The sequence below is a fragment of the Pleurodeles waltl genome, chromosome 12, assembly GCF_031143425.1.
Source record: "Pleurodeles waltl isolate 20211129_DDA chromosome 12, aPleWal1.hap1.20221129, whole genome shotgun sequence".
NCBI classification, from domain to species: Eukaryota; Metazoa; Chordata; class Amphibia; order Caudata; family Salamandridae; genus Pleurodeles; species Pleurodeles waltl.
Window position 1 is genome coordinate 108,187,619 of NC_090451.1, and position 16,482 is coordinate 108,204,100.

Here is a 16,482-nt window from a genome sequence, read left to right on the forward strand (position 1 = left end):
TTGGTACAATTCCATGATCCCAGTGGTCTGTAGCACAGACCCTGGTACTGCCAGACTGCCCTTCCTGGGGTTTCTCTGCAGCTGCTGCTGCTGCCAACCCCTCAGACAGGCAGCTGCCCTCCTGGGGTCCAGCCAGGCCTGGCCCAGGATGGCAGAACAAAGAACTTCCTCTGAGAGAGGGTGTGACACCCTCTCCCTTTGGAAAATGGTGTGAAGGCAGGGGAGGAGTAGCCTCCCCCAGCCTCTGGAAATGCTTTGTTGGGCACAGATGTGCCCAATTCTGCATAAGCCAGTCTACACCGGTTCAGGGACCCCTTAGCCCCTGCTCTGGCGCGAAACTGGACAAAGGAAAGGGGAGTGACCACTCCCCTGACCTGCACCTCCCCTGGGAGGTGTCCAGAGCTCCTCCAGTGTGCTCCAGACCTCTGCCATCTTGGAAACAGAGGTGCTGCTGGCACACTGGACTGCTCTGAGTGGCCAGTGCCACCAGGTGACGTCAGAGACTCCTTGTGATAGGCTCCTTCAGGTGTTAGTAGCCTTTCCTCTCTCCTAGGTAGCCAAACCCTCTTTTCTGGCTATTTAGGGTCTCTGTCTCTGGGGAAACTTTAGATAACGAATGCATGAGCTCAGCCGAGTTCCTCTGCATCTCCCTCTTCACCTTCTGATAAGGAATCGACCGCTGACCGCGCTGGAAGCCTGCAAACCTGCAACATAGTAGCAAAGACGACTACTGCAACTCTGTAACGCTGATCCTGCCGCCTTCTCGACTGTTTTCCTGCTTGTGCATGCTGTGGGGGTAGTCTGCCTCCTCTCTGCACCAGAAGCTCCGAAGAAATCTCCCGTGGGTCGACGGAATCTTCCCCCTGCAACCGCAGGCACCAAAAAGCTGCATTACCGGTCCCTTGGGTCTCCTCTCAGCACGACGAGCGAGGTCCCTCGAATCCAGCGACACCGTCCAAGTGACCCCCACAGTCCAGTGACTCTTCAGCCCAAGTTTGGTGGAGGTAAGTCCTTGCCTCACCTCGCTGGGCTGCATTGCTGGGAACCGCGACTTTGCAAGCTACTCCGGCCCCTGTGCACTTCCGGCGGAAATCCTTTGTGCACAGCCAAGCCTGGGTCCACGGCACTCTAACCTGCATTGCACGACTTTCTAAGTTGGTCTCCGGCGACGTGGGACTCCTTTGTGCAACTTCGGCGAGCACCGTTTCACGCATCCTCGTAGTGCCTGTTTCTGGCACTTCTCCGGGTGCTACCTGCTTCAGTGAAGGCTCTTTGTCTTGCTCGACGTCCCCTCTCTCTGCAGGTCCAATTTGCGACCTTCTGGTCCCTCCTGGGCCCCAGCAGCGTCCAAAAACGCCAACCGCACGATTTGCGTGTAGCAAGGCTTGTTGGCATCCATCCGGCGGGAAAACACTTCTGCTCCAAAGGGGAAGTCTCTAGCCCTTGTCGTTCCTGCAGTATTCACAGTTCTTCAGCCTAGTAAGAGCTTCTTTGCACCAACTCTGGCATTTCTTGGGCATCTGCCCATCTCCGAGCTGCTTGTGACTTTTGGACTTGGTCCCCTTGTTCCACAGGTACCCTCAGTCAGGAATCCATCGTTGTTGCATTGCTGATTTGTGTTTTCCTTGCATTTTCCCTCTAACACGACTATTTTGTCCTTAGGGGAACTTTGGTGCACTTTGCACTCACTTTTCAGGGTCTTGGGGAGGGTTATTTTTCTAACTCTCACTATTTTCTAATAGTCCCAGCGACCCTCTACAAGGTCACATAGGTTTGGGGTCCATTCGTGGTTCACATTCCACTTTTGGAGTATATGGTTTGTGTTGCCCCTATCCCTATGTTTCCCCATTGCATCCTATTGTAACTATACATTGTTTGCACTGTTTTCTAAGACTATACTGCATATTTTTGCTATTGTGTATATATATCTTGTGTATATTTCCTATCCTCTCACTGAGGGTACACTCTAAGATACTTTGGCATATTGTCATAAAAATAAAGTACCTTTATTTTTAGGATAACTGTGTATTGTGTTTTCTTATGATATTGTGCATATGACACTAAGTGGTACTGTAGTAGCTTCACACGTCTCCTAGTTCAGCCTGAGCTGCTTTGCTAAGCTACCATTATCTATCAGCCTAAGCTGCTAGACACCCTATACACTAATAAGGGATAACTGGGCCTGGTGCAAGGTGCAAGTACCCCTTGGTACTCACTACAAGCCAGTCCAGCCTCCTACATTGGTTGTGCAGCGGTGGGATAAGTGCTTTGAGACTACTTACCACTCTTGTCATTGTACTTTTCATAAGAGAAAAATATACAAAACAAGGTCAGTGTATATACACATAGCCAAAAAGTTTTGCATTTCCTCTTTTCACTCTTTTCTAAGTGCTGAAAAGTACTTCTAAACTTTCAAAAAGTTCTTAAAAGTTTAAAAAGTTTTTTCTGTCTTTCCAAAAAGTTCTGAAAACTTTTTTTTCTTTGTCTATCACTTTAACTCTCTCTAAAAAATGTCTGGCACAGGCCAAAAAGTTGAACTGTCCAAACTTGCATATGATCACCTTAGCTGTAAAGGAGCAAGGAGTCTCTGCATAGAGAGAGGTTTGAGTGTAGGGAAGAATCCTTCCTTAGAACTGTTAATTAATATGCTTAGAGTACAGGATAAGGCCATAAGTGCCCAATCTGTAGAAAAAGTAGCTAATGGTTCTCAATCTGATCCAGGGACTCCCCCAGGAAAAGGTTGAGGAAAGAAACTTCTCAGCCTGCCCATTACTAGACAGTCTAGCATAGTTGGTACAGAGGTTGAATCACATCATACTGATGATGTGCTCTCACATTATGCTGGTAGCCAAGCTGTTAGGGTGCCCTTGGTAAGGGACAGGTCTCCTTCTGTTCATTCCCATCATACCTCTGTATCTAGAAATGTCCCTCCCACCCACCCTGATGACAGATTGTTAGAAAGGGAGCTCAATAGATTGAGAGTGGAACAAACCAGACTGAAGCTCAAGAAGCAACAGCTGGATTTGGATAGACAGTCTTTAGAAATAGAGAGGGAAAGACAGAAAATGGGTTTAGATACCCATGGTGGCAGCAGCAGTATTCCCCATAGTCATCCTGCAAAAGAGCATGATTCCAGGAATCTGCATAAGATAGTTCCCCCTTACAAGGAGGGGGATGACATTAACAAGTGGTTTGCTGCACTTGAGAGGGCCTGTGTTGTACAGGATGTCCCTCAAAAGCAGTGGGCTGCTATCCTATGGCTATCATTTACTGGAAAAGGTAGGGATAGGCTCCTTACTGTAAAAGAAAATGATGCTAACAATTTCCAAGTTCTTAAGAATGCACTCCTGGATGGTTATGGCTTAACCACTGAACAGTACAGGATAAAGTTCAGAGATACCAAAAAGGAGTCTTCACAAGACTGGGTTGATTTCATTGACCAGGCAGTGAAGGCCTTGGAGGGGTGGTTACATGGCAGTAAAGTTACTGATTATGACAGCCTGTATAACTTGATCCTGAGAGAGCATATTCTTAATAATTGTGTGTCTGATTTGTTGCACCAGTACTTGGTGGACTCTGATCTGACCTCTCCCCAAGAATTGGGAAAGAAGGCAGACAAATGGGTCAGAACAAGAGTGAACAGAAAAGTTCATACAGGGGGTGACAAAGATGGCAACAAAAAGAAGGATGGTAAGTCTTCTGACAAGGGTGGGGACAAATCTAAAAATGAGTCTTCATCAGGCCCACAAAAACACTCTGGTGGGGGTGGTGGGCCCAAATCCTCCTTTAATCAGAACAAGGAAAAGAAACCAAGGTGCTATTTATGTAAGATAAAAGGCCATTGGACAACAGATCCCAGTTGTCCAAAGAAAGGCACCACAGCTCCTACCACTACAACCCCTACTGCTACACCTAGTGTCCCTACTAATAGCAGTGGTGGTGGGAGCAAACCTACTAATAGCCAATCCAAGGGAGTAGCTGGGCTCACTTTTGGTAATTTAGTTGGGGTTGGTCTGATTAGGGAGACCACAGAGGCTACTTTAGTCTCTGAAGGGGCTATTGACTTAGCCACTTTGGTTGCTTGCCCCCATAACTTGGAGAAGTACAAGCAACTAACCCTAATAAATGGTGTTGAGGTCCAGGCCTACAGGGACACAGGTGCCAGTGTCACAATGGTGATTGAGAAACTGGTGCACCCTGAACAACACATACTTGGACACCAGTACCAAGTAACCGATGCTCACAACATAACACAAAGCCACCCCATGGCTGTTGTAAATCTCAACTGGGGGGGGGTATCTGGTCCAAAGAAAGTTGTGGTAGCTTCAGATTTACCTGTAGACTGTCTATTAGGGAACGATTTGGAGACATCAGCTTGGTCAGATGTGGAGTTGGAGGCCCATGCAGCAATGCTGGGCATCCCAGGGCATATTTTTGCTTTGACAAGGGCTCAGGCCAAAAAGCAAAAAGGACAGGGAAGCTTGGATCCTGGAACAATGGACCAAGTGCTCCCTAAAGCTAGGGCTAGTAGAAGCAAACCACTTCCTACTATCCCTCCCTCTACAGTGGATTCTACTTCTGAGGAAGAAGAATTCCCTCCCTGTGCAGAACCTACACCAGAGGAGCTGGAAGCAGACACTGCTGAGCTTTTGGGTGAAGGGGGGCCTGCCAGAGAGGAGCTGAGTGTGGCACAGCAAACCTGTCCCACATTAGAGGGTCTCAGACAGCAAGCTGTCAAACAGGCTAATGGGGATGTCAGTGACTCACACAGAGTTTACTGGGAGGACAACCTCTTGTACACTGAGCATAGGGATCCTAAACCTGGAGCTGCCAGGAGATTAGTGATTCCTCAGGAGTACAGAAAGTTCCTCGTAACACTGGCACATGACATTCCCTTAGCTGGGCACCTGGGTCAAATGAAAACTTGGGACAGATTGGTACCACTGTTTCATTGGCCTAGGATGTCTGAGGACACAAAATAATTTTGTAAGTCCTGTGAAACCTGTCAAGCCAGTGGCAAGACAGGTGGCACTCCAAAGGCACCCCTTATCCCACTGCCTGTGGTTGGGGTTCCCTTTGAAAGGGTAGGGGTTGACATAGTTGGCCCCCTTGACCCTCCTACTGCTTCAGGCAATAGGTTTATCTTGGTGGTAGTGGACCATGCCACAAGATATCCTGAAGCTATTCCTTTAAGGACCACTACAGCTCCTGCAGTGGCAAAGGCCCTCCTGGGAATATTTTCCAGGGTGGGCTTCCCAAAGGAAGTAGTATCAGACAGAGGAAGCAATTTCATGTCTGCATACTTAAAGGCCATGTGGAAGGAGTGTGGTGTAACGTACAAGTTCACAACACCCTATCATCCACAAACAAATGGACTGGTGGAGAGATTTAATAAAACTCTCAAAGGCATGATTATGGGACTCCCTGAAAAACTCCGCAGGAGATGGGATATCCTTCTACCATGCCTCCTTTTTGCCTACAGGGAGGTACCCCAGAAAGGAGTGGGCTTCAGCCCCTTTGAACTTCTTTTTGGACACCCTGTTAGGGGTCCACTCACACTTGTAAAGGAGGGTTGGGAACAACCTTTAAAAGCTCCTAAGCAGGATATTGTGGATTATGTACTTGGCCTCAGATCAAGGATGGCTGAGTACATGAAAAAGGCCAGTAAAAACCTTCAGGCCAGCCAAGAGCTCCAGAAGCAATGGCATGATCAGAAGGCTGTTTTGGTTCAGTACCAACCAGGGCAGAAAGTGTGGGTCTTGGAGCCTGTGGCCCCAAGAGCACTCCAAGATAAATGGAGTGGACCCCACACAATTGTTGAAAAGAAGGGTGAAGTCACCTACTTGGTTGACTTAGGCACTGCCAGGAGTCCCCTTAGGGTGCTCCATGTCAACCGCCTGAAACCCTACTATGACAGGGCTGATCTCACCCTGCTCATGGCAACAGATGAGGGACAGGAAGAAGACAGTGATCCTCTACCTGATCTCTTCTCTTCCACAGAACAAGATGCTCTTGTGGAAGGTGTAGTTTTGGCTGATTGTCTTACTGCTGAGCAGAAAGATAATTGCATAAATCTCCTAGGACAATTTTCAGAACTCTTCTCCATTGTGCCAGGCACCACTTCTTGGTGTGAGCACACTATAGATACTGGAGACAGTTTACCTGTCAAAAGTAAGATCTATAGGCAGCCTGACCATGTCAGGGACTGCATAAAGCAAGAAGTTCAGAAGATGTTGGAACTAGGAGTGGTTGAGCACTCTGACAGTCCATGGGCTTCTCCTGTGGTACTGGTACCAAAACCCAATTCTAAAGATGGAAAGAAGGAAATGAGGTTTTGTGTAGACTATAGAGGTCTCAACTTGGTAACCAAAACTGATGCTCACCCTATACCCAGGGCAGATGAGCTAATAGATACACTGGCATCTGCCAAGTATCTAAGCACTTTTGATTTGACTGCAGGGTATTGGCAGATCAAAATGTCAGAAGATGCTAAACCTAAGACTGCATTTTCTACCATTGGAGGACATTACCAGTTTACTGTAATGCCTTTTGGTTTGAAAAATGCACCTGCCACTTTTCAGAGGTTGGTGAACACAGTCCTGCAAGGGCTGGAAGCTTTCAGTGCAGCATATTTGGATGATATAGCTGTCTTTAGCTCCAGCTGGGATGATCACCTGGTCCACCTATGGAAAGTTTTGGAGGCCCTGCAAAAGGCAGGCCTCACTATCAAGGCTTCAAAGTGCCAGATAGGGCAGGGTAAGGTGGTTTATCTGGGACACCTTGTTGGTGGGGAACAGATTGCACCACTTCAGGGGAAAATCCAAACTATTATTGATTGGGTTCCCCCTACCACTCAGACTCAGGTGAGAGCCTTCCTAGGCCTTACTGGGTATTACAGGAGGTTCATTAAGAACTATGGCTCCATTGCAGCCCCTCTTAATGACCTCACATCCAAGAAAATGCCTAAAAAGGTATTATGGACAGCAAACTGTCAGAAAGCTTTTGAGGAGCTGAAGCAGGCCATGTGCTCTGCACCTGTCCTGAAAAGCCCTTGTTACTCTAAAAAATTCTATGTCCAAACTGATGCATCTGAATTAGGAGTAGGGGCAGTCCTATCACAACTTAATTCTGAGGGCCAGGATCAACCTGTTGCTTTTATTAGTAGAAGGTTGACCCCTAGAGAAAAGCGTTGGTCTGCCATTGAGAGGGAGGCCTTTGCTGTGGTCTGGGCTCTGAAGAAGTTGAGGCCATACCTGTTTGGCACTCACTTCATTGTTCAGACAGACCACAAACCTCTACTTTGGCTAAAACAAATGAAAGGTGAAAATCCTAAATTGTTGAGGTGGTCCATATCCCTACAGGGAATGGACTATACAGTGGAACATAGACCTGGGAGTAGCCACTCCAATGCAGATGGACTCTCCAGATATTTCCACTTAGACAATGAAGACTCATCAGGTAATGGCTAGTCTTATTGTCCTTCGTTTGGGGGGGGGTTGTGTAGGAAAGTACCATCTTGCCTGGCATGTTACCCCCATTTTTCACTGTATATATGTTGTTTTAGTTGTATGTGTCACTGGGACCCTGGTAACCCAGGGCCCCAGTGCTCATAAGTGTGCCTGAATGTGTTACCTGTGTAGAGACTAACTGTCTCACTGAGGCTCTGCTAATCAGAACCTCAGTGGTTATGCTCTCTCATTTCTTTCCAAATTGTCACTGACAGGCTAGTGACCATTTTTACCAATTTACATTGGCTCACTGGAACACCCTTATAATTCCCTAGTATATGGTACTGAGGTACCCAGGGTATTGGGGTTCCAGGAGATCCCTATGGGCTGCAGCATTTCTTTTGCCACCCATAGGGAGCTCTGACAATTCTTACACAGGCCTGCCACTGCAGCCTGAGTGAAATAACGTCCACGTTATTTCACAGCCATTTTACACTGCACTTAAGTAACTTATAAGTCACCTATATGTCTAACCTTTACCTGGTAAAGGTTAGGTGCAAAGTTACTTAGTGTGAGGGCACCCTGGCACTAGCCAAGGTGCCCCCACATTGTTCAGAGCCAATTCACTGAACTTTGTGAGTGCGGGGACACCATTACACACGTGCACTACATATAGGTCACTACCTATATGTAGCTTCACCATGGTAACTCCGAATATGGCCATGTAACATGTCTATGATCATGGAATTGCCCCCTCTATGCCATCCTGGCATTGTTGGTACAATTCCATGATCCCAGTGGTCTGTAGCACAGACCCTGGTACTGCCAGACTGCCCTTCCTGGGGTTTCTCTGCAGCTGCTGCTGCTGCCAACCCCTCAGACAGGCAGCTGCCCTCCTGGGGTCCAGCCAGGCCTGGCCCAGGATGGCAGAACAAAGAACTTCCTCTGAGAGAGGGTGTGACACCCTCTCCCTTTGGAAAATGGTGTGAAGGCAGGGGAGGAGTAGCCTCCCCCAGCCTCTGGAAATGCTTTGTTGGGCACAGATGTGCCCAATTCTGCATAAGCCAGTCTACACCGGTTCAGGGACCCCTTAGCCCCTGCTCTGGCGCGAAACTGGACAAAGGAAAGGGGAGTGACCACTCCCCTGACCTGCACCTCCTCTGGGAGGTGTCCAGAGCTCCTCCAGTGTGCTCCAGACCTCTGCCATCTTGGAAACAGAGGTGCTGCTGGCACACTGGACTGCTCTGAGTGGCCAGTGCCACCAGGTGACGTCAGAGACTCCTTGTGATAGGCTCCTTCAGGTGTTAGTAGCCTTTCCTCTCTCCTAGGTAGCCAAACCCTCTTTTCTGGCTATTTAGGGTCTCTGTCTCTGGGGAAACTTTAGATAACGAATGCATGAGCTCAGCCGAGTTCCTCTGCATCTCCCTCTTCACCTTCTGATAAGGAATCGACCGCTGACCGCGCTGGAAGCCTGCAAACCTGCAACATAGTAGCAAAGACGACTACTGCAACTCTGTAACGCTGATCCTGCCGCCTTCTCGACTGTTTTCCTGCTTGTGCATGCTGTGGGGGTAGTCTTCCTCCTCTCTGCACCAGAAGCTCCGAAGAAATCTCCCGTGGGTCGACGGAATCTTCCCCCTGAAACCGCAGGCACCAAAAAGCTGCATTACCAGTCCCTTGGGTCTCCTCTCAGCACGACGAGCGAGGTCCCTCGAATCCAGCGACACCGTCCAAGTGACCCCCACAGTTCAGTGACTCTTCAGCCCAAGTTTGGTGGAGGTAAGTCCTTGCCTCACCTCGCTGGGCTGCATTGCTGGGAACCGCGACTTTGCAAGCTACTCCGGCCCCTGTGCACTTCCGGCGGAAATCCTTCGTGCACAGCCAAGCCTGGGTCCACGGCACTCTAACCTGCATTGCACGACTTTCTAAGTTGGTCTCCGGCGACGTGGGACTCCTTTGTGCAACTTCGGCGAGCACCGTTTCACGCATCCTCGTAGTGCCTGTTTCTGGCACTTCTCCGGGTGCTACCTGCTTCTGTGAGGGCTCTTTGTCTTGCTCGACGTCCCCTCTCTCTGCAGGTCCAATTTGCGACCTTCTGGTCCCTCCTGGGCCCCAGCAGCGTCCAAAAACGCCAACCGCACGATTTGCGTGTAGCAAGGCTTGTTGGCGTCCATCCGGCGGGAAAACACTTCTGCACGACTCACCAAGGCGTGGGGGATCCATCCTCCAAAGGGGAAGTCTCTAGCCCTTGTCGTTCCTGCAGTATTCACAGTTCTTCAGCCTAGTAAGAGCTTCTTTGCACCAACCGCTGGCATTTCTTGGGCATCTGCCCATCTCCGAGCTGCTTGTGACTTTTGGACTTGGTCCCCTTGTTCCACAGGTACCCTCAGTCAGGAATCCATCGTTGTTGCATTGCTGATTTGTGTTTTCCTTGCATTTTCCCTCTAACACGACTATTTTGTCCTTAGGGGAACTTTGGTGCACTTTGCACTCACTTTTCAGGGTCTTGGGGAGGGTTATTTTTCTAACTCTCACTATTTTCTAATAGTCCCAGCGACCCTCTACAAGGTCACATAGGTTTGGGGTCCATTCGTGGTTCACATTCCACTTTTGGAGTATATGGTTTGTGTTGCCCCTATCCCTATGTTTCCCCATTGCATCCTATTGTAACTATACATTGTTTGCACTGTTTTCTAAGACTATACTGCATATTTTTGCTATTGTGTATATATATCTTGTGTATATTTCCTATCCTCTCACTGAGGGTACACTCTAAGATACTTTGGCATATTGTCATAAAAATAAAGTACCTTTATTTTTAGGATAACTGTGTATTGTGTTTTCTTATGATATTGTGCATATGACACTAAGTGGTACTGTAGTAGCTTCACACGTCTCCTAGTTCAGCCTGAGCTGCTTTGCTAAGCTACCATTATCTATCAGCCTAAGCTGCTAGACACTCTATACACTAATAAGGGATAACTGGGCCTGGTGCAAGGTGCAAGTACCCCTTGGTACTCACTACAAGCCAGTCCAGCCTCCTACACTTACCACACGCCCATAGCTTACTTACCATTAATTGTTTTCTATGTCACTCACATTTGCAATATTTCGATTGCTTAGCTCCCATAGACTGAATCTTCCTTTCTTGTGTTCATTCCTCCATGGAGGATGGACCAAGTACATGTATTCTTTTCGTCTTTCTACAGTACGCTATTTTTTATATTTTAAAAGTGTTTTCGTATCATTCTTGGATGTGCAATGTGCTTTCCAACATTCATGACAAGCATACAGCTTATTTTTCAACCTAAACGCCGTCTCCATTGACACTTTAGTTACTTTCTCACACTGTATTCCTCTGCATGACTATACTCTACTCCCCTCAGTGCCACTGTACTCTACACTGTGCAACTCTATACCACTCCACTCTACTCAGTTCTACTCCACTCTAATCTACATTGTTCCACTCTTTCACTCCACTCTATGCCACTCTAATCTATGCCACTCCACTATACGCCACTTCACTCCACTTTATGCTACTCCATTCTATGGCACTCCACCCTGTCACTCTCTGCTATGCCCCTCTACTCCACTCCACTCCACTCTACTCTATGCCACTTCCCTTCATTCCTCTCTACGCCACCCTACTTCATAGAATGCCACTTTATGTCACTCTATGCCACTCTGCTCTACATCACTCTAGAATACTCAACTGAACTCTACTCTATACAACTCCACTCTACTTTACTCCTCTCCACTCTATGCCTCTCCACTCTATGCTACTCTACTCCAGTCTACTGTACGCCACTTTATTTTATCCCATTCTACTCTACGCCACTGTACACCACTCAACTCTATGCCACTCTACTCCGTTGCACCCCTCTCTACTCTACGCTACTCTACTCCATGCTACTATACTCCACTCTAAGCCACTGTAATCTCCACCACTAAGCTCTATTCCACTCTACTGTATGCCACTCCCTGCCACTCTAATCCACCCCACAGAATGCCACTCTACTCTATGCCACTCCACTCAACTCCATGCCATTCCACACTTTTGCACTCTACCCTACTCTGTGCCTCTCCATTCCACTCCATGCCTCTCCACTCTATCCCACTACGCTCTACTCTAGTTCACTCTATGCCACTCCACTTTACTCTCTCCCACTCTACTCTATACTACTTCATTCCATGCCACTTCACTGTACTCCACTCCACTCCATCTCACACAATATCACTCAATGGCACTACAAGCGCTCTACTCTATGCCACTCTACTGCACACTACTCTATGCTGTGCCACTCTACACTACTCTCCTGTAGGCCTTTCTACTCTATGCCACTTTTTACTCTGCTCCTCTCTACACCACAGTGTCACTCCATGCAACGCTACTGTATGCTACTCAACTCCACAACACTCTACTTCATGCAGTCCGACTCCACTCCTCCTAATTCTTTGCCACCCCTCTCCATGACACACTGTTCTCTGACTCTATGCCATTCCATGCCACTTCACTTTACACCACACTATGCCACTCTACACCACACTACTTTACTCTATGCTACTCTATGCCATTCTATGCAACCTCACTCCTCTCTACCCCACTCTGCTCTATGCCACTCCATTCCTCACAATGCTATTCAACGCCATGCCAAGGCACACCACTTCATTATATTACACTGTATTCTATGACACATTACGTCGCTCTACTCTTTGCACTTCAATCTACTCCCTTCTATGACCCTCCATTCATCACCACTCCATTGTTTGCTAGTCAAGTTTACGCCACTTAATTCCACGCATTGCAACTCTAAAGCAGTATGCACCAAGCAGCTGAATGTGTCTGAAGAGACACCCAGAAAAGAAAAAAACAACAATATGTGGGGGCCTGTTCCGAGCCCCTCCTGGCCTGGAGGAGTTTGGTCGGCCGTGGATTAAGTTTTTGCAGTGTTCACTTCCCCGACCCCAGCACTCATAGAACACTTGAGACTTGCAGGGCAGAGTGGTGGATCTTGTTATGAAGTCTGAGCTTCTTGGTTTATGGGGAGTCTTGTCACTGGAAGCAGAGAGGTAAATATTTGCTGTGATCTGCTACTCAAAGAAAAGACCCTGATCTAACTTGAAAAGATGGGTTTTAAACAAACGCTAAATCTATCCACTCCACGGACACTGTGACCTTTTTTCAGCCTATCAGAGCCACACCAGGGTAGTCTTTTCAGAGCCCAAGTAGCTCGCCGTGATCGTATAGTGGTTCGTACTCTGTGTTGTGGCCGCAGCAACCTTTGTTCGAATCCAAGTCACGGCATTGCGGGTGGCAATGTCACGGCAGTTGGGCAGCATTTTTATTTTCACTTCTTAATATTTACATGAGTTAAGAGCTTGAACCTAATTTCAACGGTGAAATTAAATGTCTTTGAAGAATGCGTTAACAATGTTATTATTTATTTCACCTTTCTGCGCTTTTACGTTTGTGGCGGTCCTGATGTGAAAAGTATGAGCTACAGTTTGGTTTCACGGGACCCGGTCAGCAAGAGGGATGGATGTCTGTGTCTCCTGTACCTGCAGTGCCGAGGCTCCTGTACTGACGCGGAGTATCTTTCAATGTTGAAAGGGATCATGCTAGTCAAATATCAGTTTTTGCAGCAATTCAGGCCGCGAAGAAAAAAGGTCTAAAAATAAATATTTGTATAGAAAGTAAGACTGAGCTCCCAAGGGTCTGAAAGAAAGAGGCGACGGAGAAGGACACTGAGAGGCGCGCTCACCCAATCAGCGTTTGGCTTCATCATCCCGCACCCGACGGATCACCGGGCAGCTAGAGGGAAAGTTTTAAAACTTAAGCCAAGTTTATTAGTCGTGGTCGAATCGTGAATTACACAATTACGCTCCTTTGTGGAATTTGGAGTAATGTGGGGAAAGACATCTACCCAAGAGCGGAGGAAAAGAGCGCGAGCAGCGGCTGTTGTGCCAGTTCTGTTGCATTCAGAGCTATTTTCTTGTGCAAAGTGTATATCAGGTTCCTTTCGGATCTGAGCGTGTATTTTGCACCAGAAAAATAGCCTTGTGTAATTCTGTACAACCTCGCATAATGTTGCTGTAATTTCGCGTAATTACACTGCAGTGAGTTACACTGGTTACGCCCATCCCTACATTTGACTCATGTTTAACAGAGAGGTCCGTCCATCTATTGATCCATTCATCTGTCCATCCATCTTTTTGCCTGTGTGCCTGCTTATCTATCTGCTCACCTACCTGTGCGTGACTGTGATCCTGTCTAACAGAGTGTTGATGCCTGGCTGTATGCTTTGTTAACACTATAACGCTCATAGGGACATTGAGGAGGACATCTTGGAGCTATGTTTTTTTTTGGTATGAAGCAACCGTTTTCAAATCCTGACAGTCCACACAAAGTTGATCATATGTGATCCCATTTTCGTACCAACAGCTGCTTCTCTATATACTTATCGGTCCACGTCTATTACTACATGTGCTTTCTATTTACCTTTCTATTTCAATCTGGGTATCTGCCTTACTGCCTATTTCTGCCCATCTCTGTTTATGTTAACACTTTAAAGCCTACATGCTGACTACCAAGGTCTTTGTGGCGTGGTTCTTTCTAAAGCAGGCGCGTGTGATTTACAGCGGTTTCTGTGACGCTGATTATATTTCATCCATGATTTACTAACAGCTACATACCTGCCTTTCTGTCTACAAACCTGTACAGATGCATCGGTGCATGTGGCTTATTTATGACGATCTGTTTAACCTTCTATCCGTCCTTCTATCTGTGCAACTGTCTTACAGTTCCCCCTCTTTTATGTTGTTACAACACTATTTGTTAAAGAAACCTTCACAGTCAGAAGGGCTTCCAGGCGCTGTTATTTATTAAAAAAACTGCAAAGAACACCAGTTTATGCAATGTTGATGACATTTACTTCACCCCTTTATTGTTGCATTAATGGGTTTTCAAGTCACAAAACGGGTCCCTGATGAAGCCCAAGTGGACTTCTTGTAGGAGGCTGGACTGGCTTGTAGTGAGTACCAAGGGGTACTTGCACCTTGCACCAGGCCCAGTTATCCCTTATTAGTGTATAGGGTGTCTAGCAGCTTAGGCTGATAGATAATGGTAGCTTAGCAAAGCAGCTCAGGCTGAACTAGGAGACGTGTGAAGCTACTACAGTACCACTTAGTGTCATATGCACAATATCATAAGAAAACACAATACACAGTTATACTAAAAATAAAGGTACTTTATTTTTATGACAATATGCCAAAGTATCTTAGAGTGTACCCTCAGTGAGAGGATAGGAAATATACACAAGATATATATACACAATAGCAAAAATATGCAGTATAGTCTTAGAAAACAGTGCAAACAATGTATAGTTACAATAGGATGCAATGGGGAAACATAGGGATAGGGGCAACACAAACCATATACTCCAGAAGTGGAATGCGAACCACGAATGGACCCCAAACCTATGTGACCTTGTAGAGGGTCGCTGGGACTATTAGAAAATAGTGAGAGTTAGCAAAATAACCCTCCCCAAGACCCTGAAAAGTGAGTGCAAAGTGCACCAAAGTTCCCCTAAGGACAAAATAGTCGTGTTAGAGGGAGAATGCAAGGAAAACACAAATCAGCAATGCAACAACGATGGATTCCTGACTGAGGGTACCTGTGGAACAAGGGGACCAAGTCCAAAAGTCACAAGCAGCTCGGAGATGGGCAGATGCCCAAGAAATGCCAGCGGTTGGTGCAAAGACGCTCTTACTAGGCTGAAGAACTGTGAATACTGCAGGAACGACAAGGGCTAGAGACTTCCCCTTTGGAGGATGGATCCCCCACGCCTTGGAGAGTCGTGCAGAAGTGTTTTCCCGCCGGATGGACGCCAACAAGCCTTGCTACACGCAAATCGTGCGTTTGGCGTTTTTGGAGGCTGCTGGGGCCCAGGAGAGACTAGGAGGTCGCAAATTGGACCTGCAGAGAGAGGGGTCGTCGAGCAAGACAAAGAGCCCTCACTGAAGCAGGTAGCACCCGGAGAAGTGCCAGAAACAGGCACTACGACGATGCGTGAAACGGTGCTCGCCGAAGTTGCACAAAGGAGTCCCACGTCGCCGGAGACCAACTTAGAAAGTCGTGCAATGCAGGTTAGAGTGCCGTGGACCCAGGCTTGGCTGTGCATGAAGGATTTCCGCCGGAAGTGCACAGGGGCCGGAGTAGCTTGCAAAGTCGCGGTTCCCAGCAATGCAGCCCAGCGAGGTGAGGCAAGGACTTACCTCCACCAAACTTGGGCTGAAGAGTCACTGGACTGTGGGGGTCACTTGGACGGTGTCGCTGGATTCGAGGGACCTCGCTCGTCGTGCTGAGAGGAGACCCAAGGGACCGGTAATGCAGCTTTTTGGTGCCTGCGGTTGCAGGGGGAAGATTCCGTCGACCCACGGGAGATTTCTTCGGAGCTTCTGGTGCAGAGAGGAGGCAGACTACCCCCACAGCATGCACAAGCAGGAAAACAGTCGAGAAGGCGGCAGGATCAGCGTTACAGAGTTGCAGTAGTCGTCTTTGCTACTATGTTGCAGGTTTGCAGGCTTCCAGCGCGGTCAGCGGTCGATTCCTTATCAGAAAGTGAAGAGGGAGATGCAGAGGAACTCGGCTGAGCTCATGCATTCGTTATCTAAAGTTTCCCCAGAGACAGAGACCCTAAATAGCCAGAAAAGAGGGTTTGGCTACCTAGGAGAGAGGAAAGGCTACTAACACCTGAAGGAGCCTATCACAAGGAGTCTCTGACGTCACCTGGTGGCACTGGCCACTCAGAGCAGTCCAGTGTGCCAGCAGCACCTCTGTTTCCAAGATGGCAGAGGTCTGGAGCACACTGGAGGAGCTCTGGACACCTCCCAGGGGAGGTGCAGGTCAGGGGAGTGGTCACTCCCCTTTCCTTTGTCCAGTTTCGCGCCAGAGCAGGGGCTAAGGGGTCCCTGAACCGGTGTAGACTGGCTTATGCAGAATTGGGCACATCTGTGCCCAACAAAGCATTTCCAG